Genomic DNA, 10727 nt, shown 5'->3' on the forward strand with positions numbered 1-10727 from the left:
CCCTTCTGCCTTTCTTAGTAGAGGCAGTCTGGAGATCAGTCTCTGCAGCCTGGAGACAGAGTCAACCTCCTCACCCTTAGCAATGCCTTAGGCAAACGTTCCTGTGTCTCTTTGCTCACCTCCCCTTCAATTGCCAGTGCCTCAGATCTATTACTTAGGGGCACCTGGGGAAGTGAGGTTGGCAGGGAAGGGGTTCACCCACAATGCGGAGCTGGGCCTGTCTTCCAGCTCCCCCTGTTTCTCAGGTCCCCCTCTCTGTCCAACAGTGATGGGGCATGGGTCCACTATTTTCTGGGGGCTGTCCCCCTGGTGCCTTTCTCTCTGGCATGCCAGGGAATTACTCCACTAATCAGTCTCCCACTCATACTCCCTGCTGGTCCTTAACCTTTCCACTTCCTCCTTGAGCTCTGACACCACGCTGAGCAGATCTTCCACCTGCACACAGCTCATACAGGTAGAGTTCCTGCTGCCTTCCCCAGGCAGCAGCAGGCTCAGGCACTCCTCGCAGACAGAAACCTGAACAGCTACATTTCTGGGCAGGGCCTCCATCTGGGTCATAGATACAGAGAATCGCTAAGGTTGGAAAAGACCCACAGGATCATCCACTCCAACCATTCACCCATCACCAATGGTTCTCATTAAACGATGTCCCTCAACACAACATTCAAATGTTCCTTGAACACCTCCAGGGTCAGTGACTCCACCACCTCCCTGGGCAGTCCATTCCAGTGCCTGACCACCCTTCAGAGAAGTAGTATTTCCTAACGCCCAGCCTGAACCTTCCCTGGCGCAGCTTGAAGCCATTCCCTCTAGTCCTATCACTAGTTACATAAGAGAAGAGGCCGGCCCCCAGCTCACTACAACCTTCCTTTGGGTAGTTAGAGAGAGCAATAAGGTCTCCCCTGAGCCTCCTCTTCTCCAGACTGAACAATCCCAGCTGCTTCAGCCACTCCTCATAAGGCCTGTGCTCCAGACCCCTCACCAGCTTCATTGCCCTTCTCTGGACACGCTCCAGGGCCTCAGTGTCTTTCTTACAGTGAGGGGCCCAAAATTGGACACAGTACTGGAGGTGCAGCCTCACCAGTGCTGAGTACAGGGGGACAATTACTTCCCTGTTCCTGCTGGCAACACTGTTTCTGATACAAGCCAGGATGCCATTGGTTTGTATTGATCAGGTTGGTCAAGCAGGATCTGCCCTTCGTGAACCCATGCTGGTTAGGCCTGATCCCCCAGTTGTCCCACACATGCCACATGATCTCCCTCAAGACAATCTGCTCCATAATCTTCCCTGGCACCGAGGTCAGGCTAACAGGCCTGTAGATCCCTGGATCCTCCCTGCAGCCCTTCTTGTAGATGGGAGTCACACTGGCAAGCCTCCAGTCTTCTGGGACCTCACCAGCCAACAAAGAGCACTGATAGATGATGGAAACCGGCTCAGCTATCACCTCCACCAGTTCCCTCAGCACTCTCAGATTGCAGTATCCCACTAGTGGATTGCAGTATGGCACTTAATGGAATATACTCTTTTATATTTGTTTCAACATTTTAGGGTTTTACCTCACAAATGGAAACTTCATGCACTTGAAATGTATGTCTACAGGCATAAATTTATAGTGGAAAGATGGTACTGTTCCTTAGCTGGACTATAATGCACTTTTTTGACTGCATGTTAGTTTCCTTGTATGTACCAATATCTAAGGGGATAAGTTATTGCAGGAATGTACAGACTGTGGCCCATGGGCCACATGTGATCTGGCACAGCACTGGGTATGCTCCTATTAGTCACAACAGCCAAACATCAGTGTGCAATTGTCACTATCTGGGCTGAAACTAAGACATCAGAAGGGCACAGTACAGTGTTAAGCTATGCATTGTATGCATTTTGATACATTGCCTAAACACAGACCTGTGAACAATGAAAAGTATGCAGCCTTGCTTTCTGTTTTGGTATGGGAATTTGAGAATAGGTTTCAAGATTGGAAAAAAAAAATAAAAGTCATTAATTTATATTTATAACTGCATTTTCAGTCAACATAAATACATTACCTGCAAATTTTCAAATGTAATGTATAGAGTTACAAGCAGATATTCACCACAAAAATTGGATCATATCTCCACCAGATTTCTATAAGTACTATCTTACCAGAAAGAAGTATTATTTGCCTCACTCACACTTTATTCATGTCAGTGCTTTTTGGCAGTGCATATATTTGCAAACAATTGTCAACGATGAAGTACGGGAAGAGTAAAATTTCATCAAAAATCTCTGATGAACAACTTGAGAACTCACTAAGAATTGTAATTACTGCTGTTAGACAAGACTGATGTATTAGTTTCACAAAAAATAAAGTCAAATAGCCCACTAGTTTCATGCTTTTCTTTTTATGTTTTAATAAAATTTTAAAATAGTAAAATGTTTTATTACTCATCTACAAACTATGCTATATGAGGTCTGTTCGAAAGTAATGCTTCTTATTTTAGTATTTTGGCTCACAACATCAAAGGTGGGTGTTGGTGATATGATAATAGGTTGAACCTTCCTAACAGTATTCCATTACATTTTGTTGCCATGTGACAGACAGCAGCAGAGGGGCAGTCTGACAAAATGGCATCTAACATGGAAGTGCAAATGAAACAAAGGTGCGAAACTGAATTCCTCCATGAAGATAAAAATTGCACTCATTGACATGCTTGCTAAACATTTATAGAGAACAAATAGTTGATGTGAGTACACTGAGGTGCTAGGTGGTGCTTTTCAGCAGTGACAATAGTGGGTCACCTCCACTGGTGCAGATTTTTACAAGAGTGGCATATAGCTTCTTGTACATCTCTGGCAAAAATGCATAGCTAATGGTGATGAGTATGATAAAAACTACTGTTTTGTAGGTGAAAATTTGTTCTATCAAACTGTGTGATTGTGCTCTTCGTATCCATTGTAGTTTCCATTGAAATAAATCAGAGGAATTACTTTTGTAGGGATCTATGTATATGCAGCCCAAGATAATTCCTCTTCACTCAGTGTGGCCCAAGCAAGTCAGGATGTGAGACATCCATGCATTAAGGTATGCTGATGTAAAGATATTACCTAAACAAGCTTAAATTTCCATCTATTATGTTGATTAAATATGGAGAGTGATAGCTTTTTAGACTGTAGAGAACATACTAAGGAACAAAACAGAAAAGTGATTAGTAATAAGTGGAAATTAAACTATAAAGGAAATTATTTGATTAGTATGCAAAGCAGAGGTTTCTCTCTTGTAGACATGGTGGTAACAGTGGTAGAATTCTGAGCATAGCCAAAAGCACCCTAGAAGATATTCTGTGAAGAGGGAACAAAGGATAAAAAAGACAAAGCTATACTAGACTTCTTAAGCAATGCTCTGTTTCGCCCAGGATTCAGCTTTTCTGGCAGAATGCACATACATAATGTTAAAAGTGAGTGTACTCAAGCAGAGATCTTGATTAAGCCTGAAATTTTAGGATTGAAAAAAAATAGGTGTAAATAAAAATAAAGTTAACCAGTAAGGTCTAAAGTTTCTTCTGCTTACATGTAGATATTCTCCCTTGGATATCACCAGACCCAGGCACTTACAAAATCCATTTGCTAACACATACACACCAGTAATTACAGCTGTAATCTCCAGAGATAATTCCAGGATCTTAAATGAAAAGTGGGGCATAACACATGCTATAACATTAAAGCTTTTATATCCTTAGCAAATTTTTAATTTTACTCAAGATTTTCAAGAACAAATTATTCTCTCTGTAAATTGAAACCATCATTCTTCAGCAGTCCTGGCTAACTGGGGATGTCCCAGTGCACTGGAGACTGGCAAATGTGATGCCCATCTTCAAAAAGGGCTGGAAAGATGATCCTGGTAGCTACAGGCCTATCAGTCTCACCTCGGTGTCAGGAAGGTTATGGAATGAATAGTCTCGGGAACCATCATGGACCAATTAAAGGTCAACCAGGGGATCAGGCCCAGTCAGCATGGATTTATGAACGGTAGATCCTGTCTGACAAACCTGATTTCATTCTATGACAAGGTGACCTGTTTAGTGGATGAAGGTCAGGCTGTCAATGTGGTCTACCTCGACTTCAGTAAAGCCTGTCCCCCACAACATTATCGTGGAGAAGCTGGCTGCTCATGGTCTGGATGGGTGTACGCTCCGCTGGGTGACGCACTGGCTGGATGGCTAGGCCCAAAGAGTCGTGGTCAATGGAGTTGAATCCAGTTTGCGGCTGGTCACAAGCGGTGTCCCCCAAGGCTCAGTGCTGGGGCCGCTTCTGTTAACATCTTCACTGATGATCTTGATGAGGGGATTGAGTACACCCTCGATAAGTTTGCAGACAACACCAAGTTGGGAGGGAGTGCTGATCTGTCTGAGGGGAGAAAGACACTACAGAGGGACGTGGATTGACTGGATCAATGGGCCAAGGCAAACTGTATGAGTTTCAGTAGGGCCAAGTGTCAGGTCCTGCACTTTGGTCACAACAACCCCAGGCAACCCTACAGGCTTGGGGAGGAGTGGCTGGAAAGCTGCCAGATGGAAAGGGACCTTGGTGCACTGATGGACAGTCATCTGAATATGAGCCAGCAGTGTGCCCAGGTAGCCAAGAAGGCCAATGGCATCCTGGCTTGTATCAGGAACGGTGTGGTGAGCAGGACTAGGGAAGCAATCCTACCCCTGTACTCGGCGCTGGTGATGCCTCACCTCATGTGTGCTCAGTTTTGGGCACCTCAGTACAAGAAGGACATGGAGGTACTGGAGCAGGTCCAGAGAAGGGCAACGAGGCTAGCGAAGGGCTTGGAAAATCAGCTGTATGAGGAGAGGCTGAAGGAGCTGGGGCTGTTGAGTCTGGGGAAGAGGAGGCTGAGGGGAGACCTTATTGCTCTCTTCCAGTACCTGAAAGGTGCTTACAGTGAGAGCGGTATAGGTCTCTTCTCACTGGTGACAGGTGACAAGACAAGGGGAAATGGCCTCAAATTGTGCCAAGGTAAGTTTAGGTTGGACGTTAGAAAACACTTCTTTACAGAAAGTGTGGTTAAACACTGAAATAGGCTCCCCAGGGAGGTGGTTGAGTCACCATCCCTGGATGTGTTTAAGAGCCATTTGGATGTGGTGCTTGGAGATATGATTTAGCAGAAGGTTGTTAGAGTTAGGGTACTATGGTTAGGCTGCGGTTGGACTCGATGATCTTTGAGGTCTTTTCCAATCTGAGTAATTCTACAATTCTATGAATTTAAATGTTCATTTTAAGGAGAAATATAAAATTTTATTTTACTAAACCTTTATTTCTGAAATTTATTTATTTCATATGTATTTTGACATTAAACTTTTAAGTGGATGAATTATATCAAAGTGCGCCATTTTTATTCTCCCAGATTTCTAACGGTCTGAGACCTGAAACCACTAACTCCAATGACAAAGTTCATCCAGTCTTGTCATTTTCTCCTTATTGTAGTCATTTACACTGCAAATATTATTAAAATGTAACACTTTCAAGCTCAGAAAAAGAAATAAAATAATGAGCAGACTAGCCTCTAAATGATATGTAAAGAATAATCAGTAATTCATCAAAACATATAAGAATCACAAGACATAGATATCCACTGTATGAATTTTAAATAGATTTCATAGTGTGGAATAATATTATTATCTGGTCTCATAAAAACATCTCCAGCACTGGGTAAGAGAACAACTTAAAATTGCCATATTTGATTTTGTTAATTTCATCTCATTTTTTTGCCAAAATTGCTGTATTCTACATGATAATTTGTAAGCAGTTCACTGGGGTTATCTTAGTACCAAATCACAGAATTGTAGGGGCTGGAATGGACCTGCAGAGATCATCAAGTCCAGCCCCCCTGCAAAGCAAGCCCCCTACAGCAGGCTGCACAGGTAGGTGTCCAAGCAGGTCTTCACTATCTCCAGAGGAGAATCCACAACCCCCCTGGGCAGCTGTTCCAGTACTCTGTCAAAATGTATTGGACAGATGCAAGAATACCTGTAAAGCAAACATTTATTTTTCTCGTTTTCTTTTTCTTTTGATATATATATATATATATATATATATATATATATATATATAATTAATGTTTACTTACTTTCAAGTAATCTAAAATTTTATTGCCTGTAAAGAAGATGACTTTTGATTTGTATCCCAGAATTTAGAAGTAAACCAAAAAGCATATGGAACTGGCAAGAGAAATGCAGAAAAAAATGTAAAAAAAGAATCCATTAAGCTAAAGAGACATATCTTCTGAATCACTGTGGCTTCCAGAGCAGTATTGCATTATACATTTGGTGACAATACAGAGAGTCTTTGAGTTCTTTGAGCTTCTGAGTAGCTGATGAATATACATGGGCTATACTGCATATTAAAATAACTAAATATAATACAAATTTATTTCCAACTATACTCTATAATGGTAAGCACCAGAATAAATTACTTTATTTCATATTAAGACTTATATTATGATTTTAGCATATATAGTTTTAAATACATACAAAAAAAAAAAAGTGGCTATTAAAATATTGTAGAAAAGAATTATGGTTATACATACACTTGATGAATTCCAAGAACTGGATGATATGGTCAGTCTAACAGAGCCTGTGCCTCAATTTAGTCAGTTTTGTAAACTAGATAATTGAATCCATTTCTATCCTCTTTTCTGAGTAAAAACAGAATTGGTACTGTGGGTTTTTTTCTTCCTTGATTGAAAACATAGCTAGAGAGGAAAAAATGAGTCAGATTTTAAAATGTGTTAGCTGAGGTACTGTACTTATCTTTATCTCTGTAGAGGAAAAAAAAAAAAAAAAAAAAAAGATTTAACGTGGTCACAAAGCTTGACACGCTTCAGTTAACAGGTGGTAGCAGTCTCATTTTCACGTCACTGTGAACAGGAATCATTTACAACCCAAAATCTTCCTTTTTGAAATAGAAGTTATACTCCAAAAAACAAACAAACAAACAACAACAAAAAAACCCTAGCAAATAATTAGTTAAATATTTCTCTAAAAATAATGATAGTAATAAAAAACCCTACATTGAAAAAATATCCATTATATTTCATACATCAGTTAGCAGAAGCAGTGTTCACTTCCATGTACAAAATCTCCAATACATTATCCCTGAAAGACTTTTCAGAGCCTGCTTCTTCGTAATATTTTAAGTAACAAAACAAACAATAGAGTAAAATGAGAGTGACACTATCTTTTTTCTTCCTTTAACACAGACGATTTATAATGCCATGTCCATCACAAAGCAAACTATCTCTAATTGTTAACTAGCTCATATCCAAATTCCATCTTTCCTTAAGGTTTCTGAACAAAATATATGCTCACCTTACATTTTCACCTAATGCTTCTTACAAAATAACATATTCAAAAGGTCTATTAATCTTCATGCTTCAAAGGATCTTCTGAACCTGAGCTAAGGTGAAAAAAACACCTCCAGAAATGGTCTGATATTAACTTCAGTTGAGTCATTTATTTACTGGTGTTTCGCTGAAAAAATTGATACAACACATACAGGAAGCATGATAAACATTTCATTGCTGCAGAGACCAGCTTCAGGGAAGGTAAGACTGCACTGGATAAGGAACCTAAAGCAAAAAAGCTGACCAAAAAGCTCTTCTTAGATCTTTTTTGAAGCCAGGAAAAGCACTGGGCCAGTACAGGACATCTGGTAGCTTATGGGTGGGCTGCTGAGCCAGCAGGGGTGGAGCTGGCACTGCTCACTTTTAATCTCTTGAGCTTGACCTTAACCCTTTGCTGTGAGACTAAAATCACACCTTGGGAGGGCTGAAGCTAGCATAATGTGCCAGGTGAGAAAAGGCTGGCAGTGATGTGGTCACTGATAGAAGCCTGAAGACTATAAAAAATGATTTTAGGGGACTGGGGAGGTTAATTGATGGAGCAGGCATATGAGTAGTATTTGCCTGTATTTCTACAGTGACAGGGAAGGACACTGTGATGACCAACGATACCCATATAAGCATGTGGCTGAGAGGCTGGTGCAAAGAATTTTGGGTTCTTTGATCATGGGGCGGTCTACTCAGCACCTGGCGTGAGGTCTGCTGATGGTTATCACCTGTCTCAAAAGGGGAAATGGATCCTTGCCCAGGAGCTGGCAGGACTTGTCAAGAGGGCTTTAAACTAGATATGAAGGGGGAAGGGGATAAAACCAGGCCTGCTGGAGATGAACCTGGGGGAGTGGTAATGGGATTAGAGGTGAGGGGCTCAGCTGAAGTGCATCAACACCAATACACGCAGCATGCACAAAAAACAAGAAGAGTTGGAAGGCAACAGATTGTAAGGCAAGCAAGCTATGACCTAGTTGCCATTTATAGAAACATGGTGGGATGACTCCTATGAATGGAGTGCTGCAATGGATGGCTACAAACTCTTCAGGAAGGATAGGCTAGGAAGGAGGGGTGGCGGCGTGGCTCTCAATGTTACAGAGCTTGTGGCTGGGAATGATAAAGTTGAATCCCTATGGGTAAAGACCAGGGGAAGGGCTGACAAGGCAGACATCCTGGTGGGCATCTGTTATAGACCACCAAACCAGGGTGAAGAGACAGATGAGGAGATTGCCAGACCTTGTCCTCATGGGGGACATCAACTTCCCCGACATATGCTGGGAATACAATTTAGCACAGAAGAAGCAGTCTAGGAGGTTTCTGGAATGTATGGAGGACAACTTCTTGATGCAGCTGGTAAGAGAACCTACGAGAGGAGCTGCCCCGTTAGACCTGCTGTTCACAAACAGAGAAGGTCTGGTGGGAGATGTAGAGGTTGGGGGCTGTCTTGGGCAGAGTGACCACGACATGGTAGAGTTCTCGATTCTTGGTGGAGGCAGGAAGGGGAACAGCAAAACTGCTACCTTGGTCTTCCGGAGGGCAGACTTTGAATTGTTCAGAAGACTAGCAGGGGGAGTCCCCTGGAATTCAGTCTTAGAGAGTAAAGGGGTCTGAGACGGCTGGTTGCTCTTCAAGAAGGAAGTCTTAAAGGCGCAGGAGCAGGCTGTCCCCCTGAGCTGCAAAATGAGCCAGCAAGGAAGAAGACTGGCATGGATGAATAGGGACAGCCTGCTCCTGTCCCTATTCTTGAGGCTCCAGGAGAAAAAGAGAGTCCTCCTGTGGAAGAAGGAATGGGCAACTCAGAAAGAATACAAAGACGTTGTTAAGATGTGCAGAGAGAAAATCAGAAAGGCAAAAGCCCAGCTTGAACTCAACCTGGCCACTGGGGTAAAAAGGAATAAGAAACTCTTTTACAAATATATCAACTGTAGGAGGGGGACCGAGGAGAATCTCCATTCTTTAGTGGATGAGGCTGGGAATGTGACCACTGAGGATAACGAAAAGGCAGAGGTTCTGAATGTCTTCTTTACATCTGTCTTTACAAGTCAGACCAGTTATCCTCAGGGTACTCCACTCTCTGACCTGGTAGTCTTGGCTGGGGAGCAGACAAAACCCCCCACGATTCAGCAGGAAACAGTCAGAGACTTAGTACTCCAACTGGACTGCCACAAGTCCATGGGGCTGGATGAGATGCACCTGAGAGTGCTGAGGGAACTGGCGGACGTGATAGCTGAGCCGGTTTCCATCATCTATCAATGCTTCTTGTTGACGGGTGAGGTCCCAGAAGACTGGAGCTTGCCAGTGTGACTCCCATCTACAAGAAGGGCTGCAGGGAGGATCCGAGGAAGTACAGGCCTGTTAGCCTGACCTTGGTTCTAGGAAAGGTTATAGAGCAGATTGTCTTGAGGGGGATCAGGCCTAGCCAGCATGGGTTCACGAAGGGCAGGTCCTGCTTGACCAACCTGATCTCCTTCTCTGATCTAGTGACCCATCTGGTAGATGAGGGAAAGGCTGTTGATGTAGTCTACCTAGACTTCAGCAAAGCCTTTGACACTGTCTCCTCCAGTATTCTCCTGCAGAAGCGGGCCGCCCATGGCATGGGCAGGTACACTCTTGGCTGAGTAAGGAACTGGCCCAGAGAGTGGTGGTGGATGGAGTTAAATCCAGCTGGTGACTGGTCATGAGTGGTGTTCCCCAGGGGTCGGTGCTGGGGCCTGTCCTCTTCAGTATCTTTATTGATGACCTGGATGAGGGCATTGAGTGCACCCTCAGTAAGTTTGCAGATGACACCAAGCTAGCTGGAAGCGTGTTGATCTGCCTGAGGGTAGCGAGGCCCTACGGAGGGATCTGGACAGGCTGGATAGCTGGGCTGGAACCAATGGGATGAGGTTCAACAAGACCAAATGCCGGGTCCTGCACTTTGGCCACAACAACCCCAGGGAACACTACAGGCTTGGGGCAGAGTGGCTGGAAGACTGTGTAGAGGAAATGGACCTGGGGGTTTTGATTGAGGCTAGACTGAACATGAGCCAACAGTGTGCCCAGGTGGCCAAGAAGGCCTATGGCATCCTGGCTTGCACCAGAAACAGTGTTGCCAGCAGGAACTGGGAAGTAATTGTCCCGGTATACTCAGCCCTGGTGAGACTGCACCTCCAGTACTGTGTCCAGTTTTGGGCTCCTCACTGCAAGAAAGACACTGAGGCCCTGGAGTGTGTCCAGAGGAGGGCAACCAAGCTGGTGAGGGGTCTGGAGCACATGCCTTATGAGGAGCGGCTGAAGCAGCTGGGATTGTTCAGTCTGGAGACGAGGAGGCTCAGGGGAGACCTTATTGCTCTCTCTGGAGTCACTGACCCTAGAGGT

General features: G+C 43.7%; 1 long non-coding RNA gene across 1 annotated transcript; it reads right to left on the reverse strand.

The window, feature by feature from the left end:
* Nucleotides 1-5276: 5276 nt before the first annotated feature.
* Nucleotides 5277-7435, reverse strand: LOC121108994. The gene is made up of 3 exons (XR_005843681.2): nucleotides 7351-7435; nucleotides 6570-6734; nucleotides 5277-6010 (listed from the first exon to the last, which is right to left on the reverse strand). It is a non-coding gene; the product is annotated as an uncharacterized LOC121108994 (long non-coding RNA).
* Nucleotides 7436-10727: the final 3292 nt, after the last annotated feature.

The sequence above is a fragment of the Gallus gallus genome, chromosome 1 (genome assembly GCF_016699485.2).
Source record: "Gallus gallus isolate bGalGal1 chromosome 1, bGalGal1.mat.broiler.GRCg7b, whole genome shotgun sequence".
In the NCBI taxonomy this organism is placed as follows: Eukaryota; Metazoa; Chordata; class Aves; order Galliformes; family Phasianidae; genus Gallus; species Gallus gallus.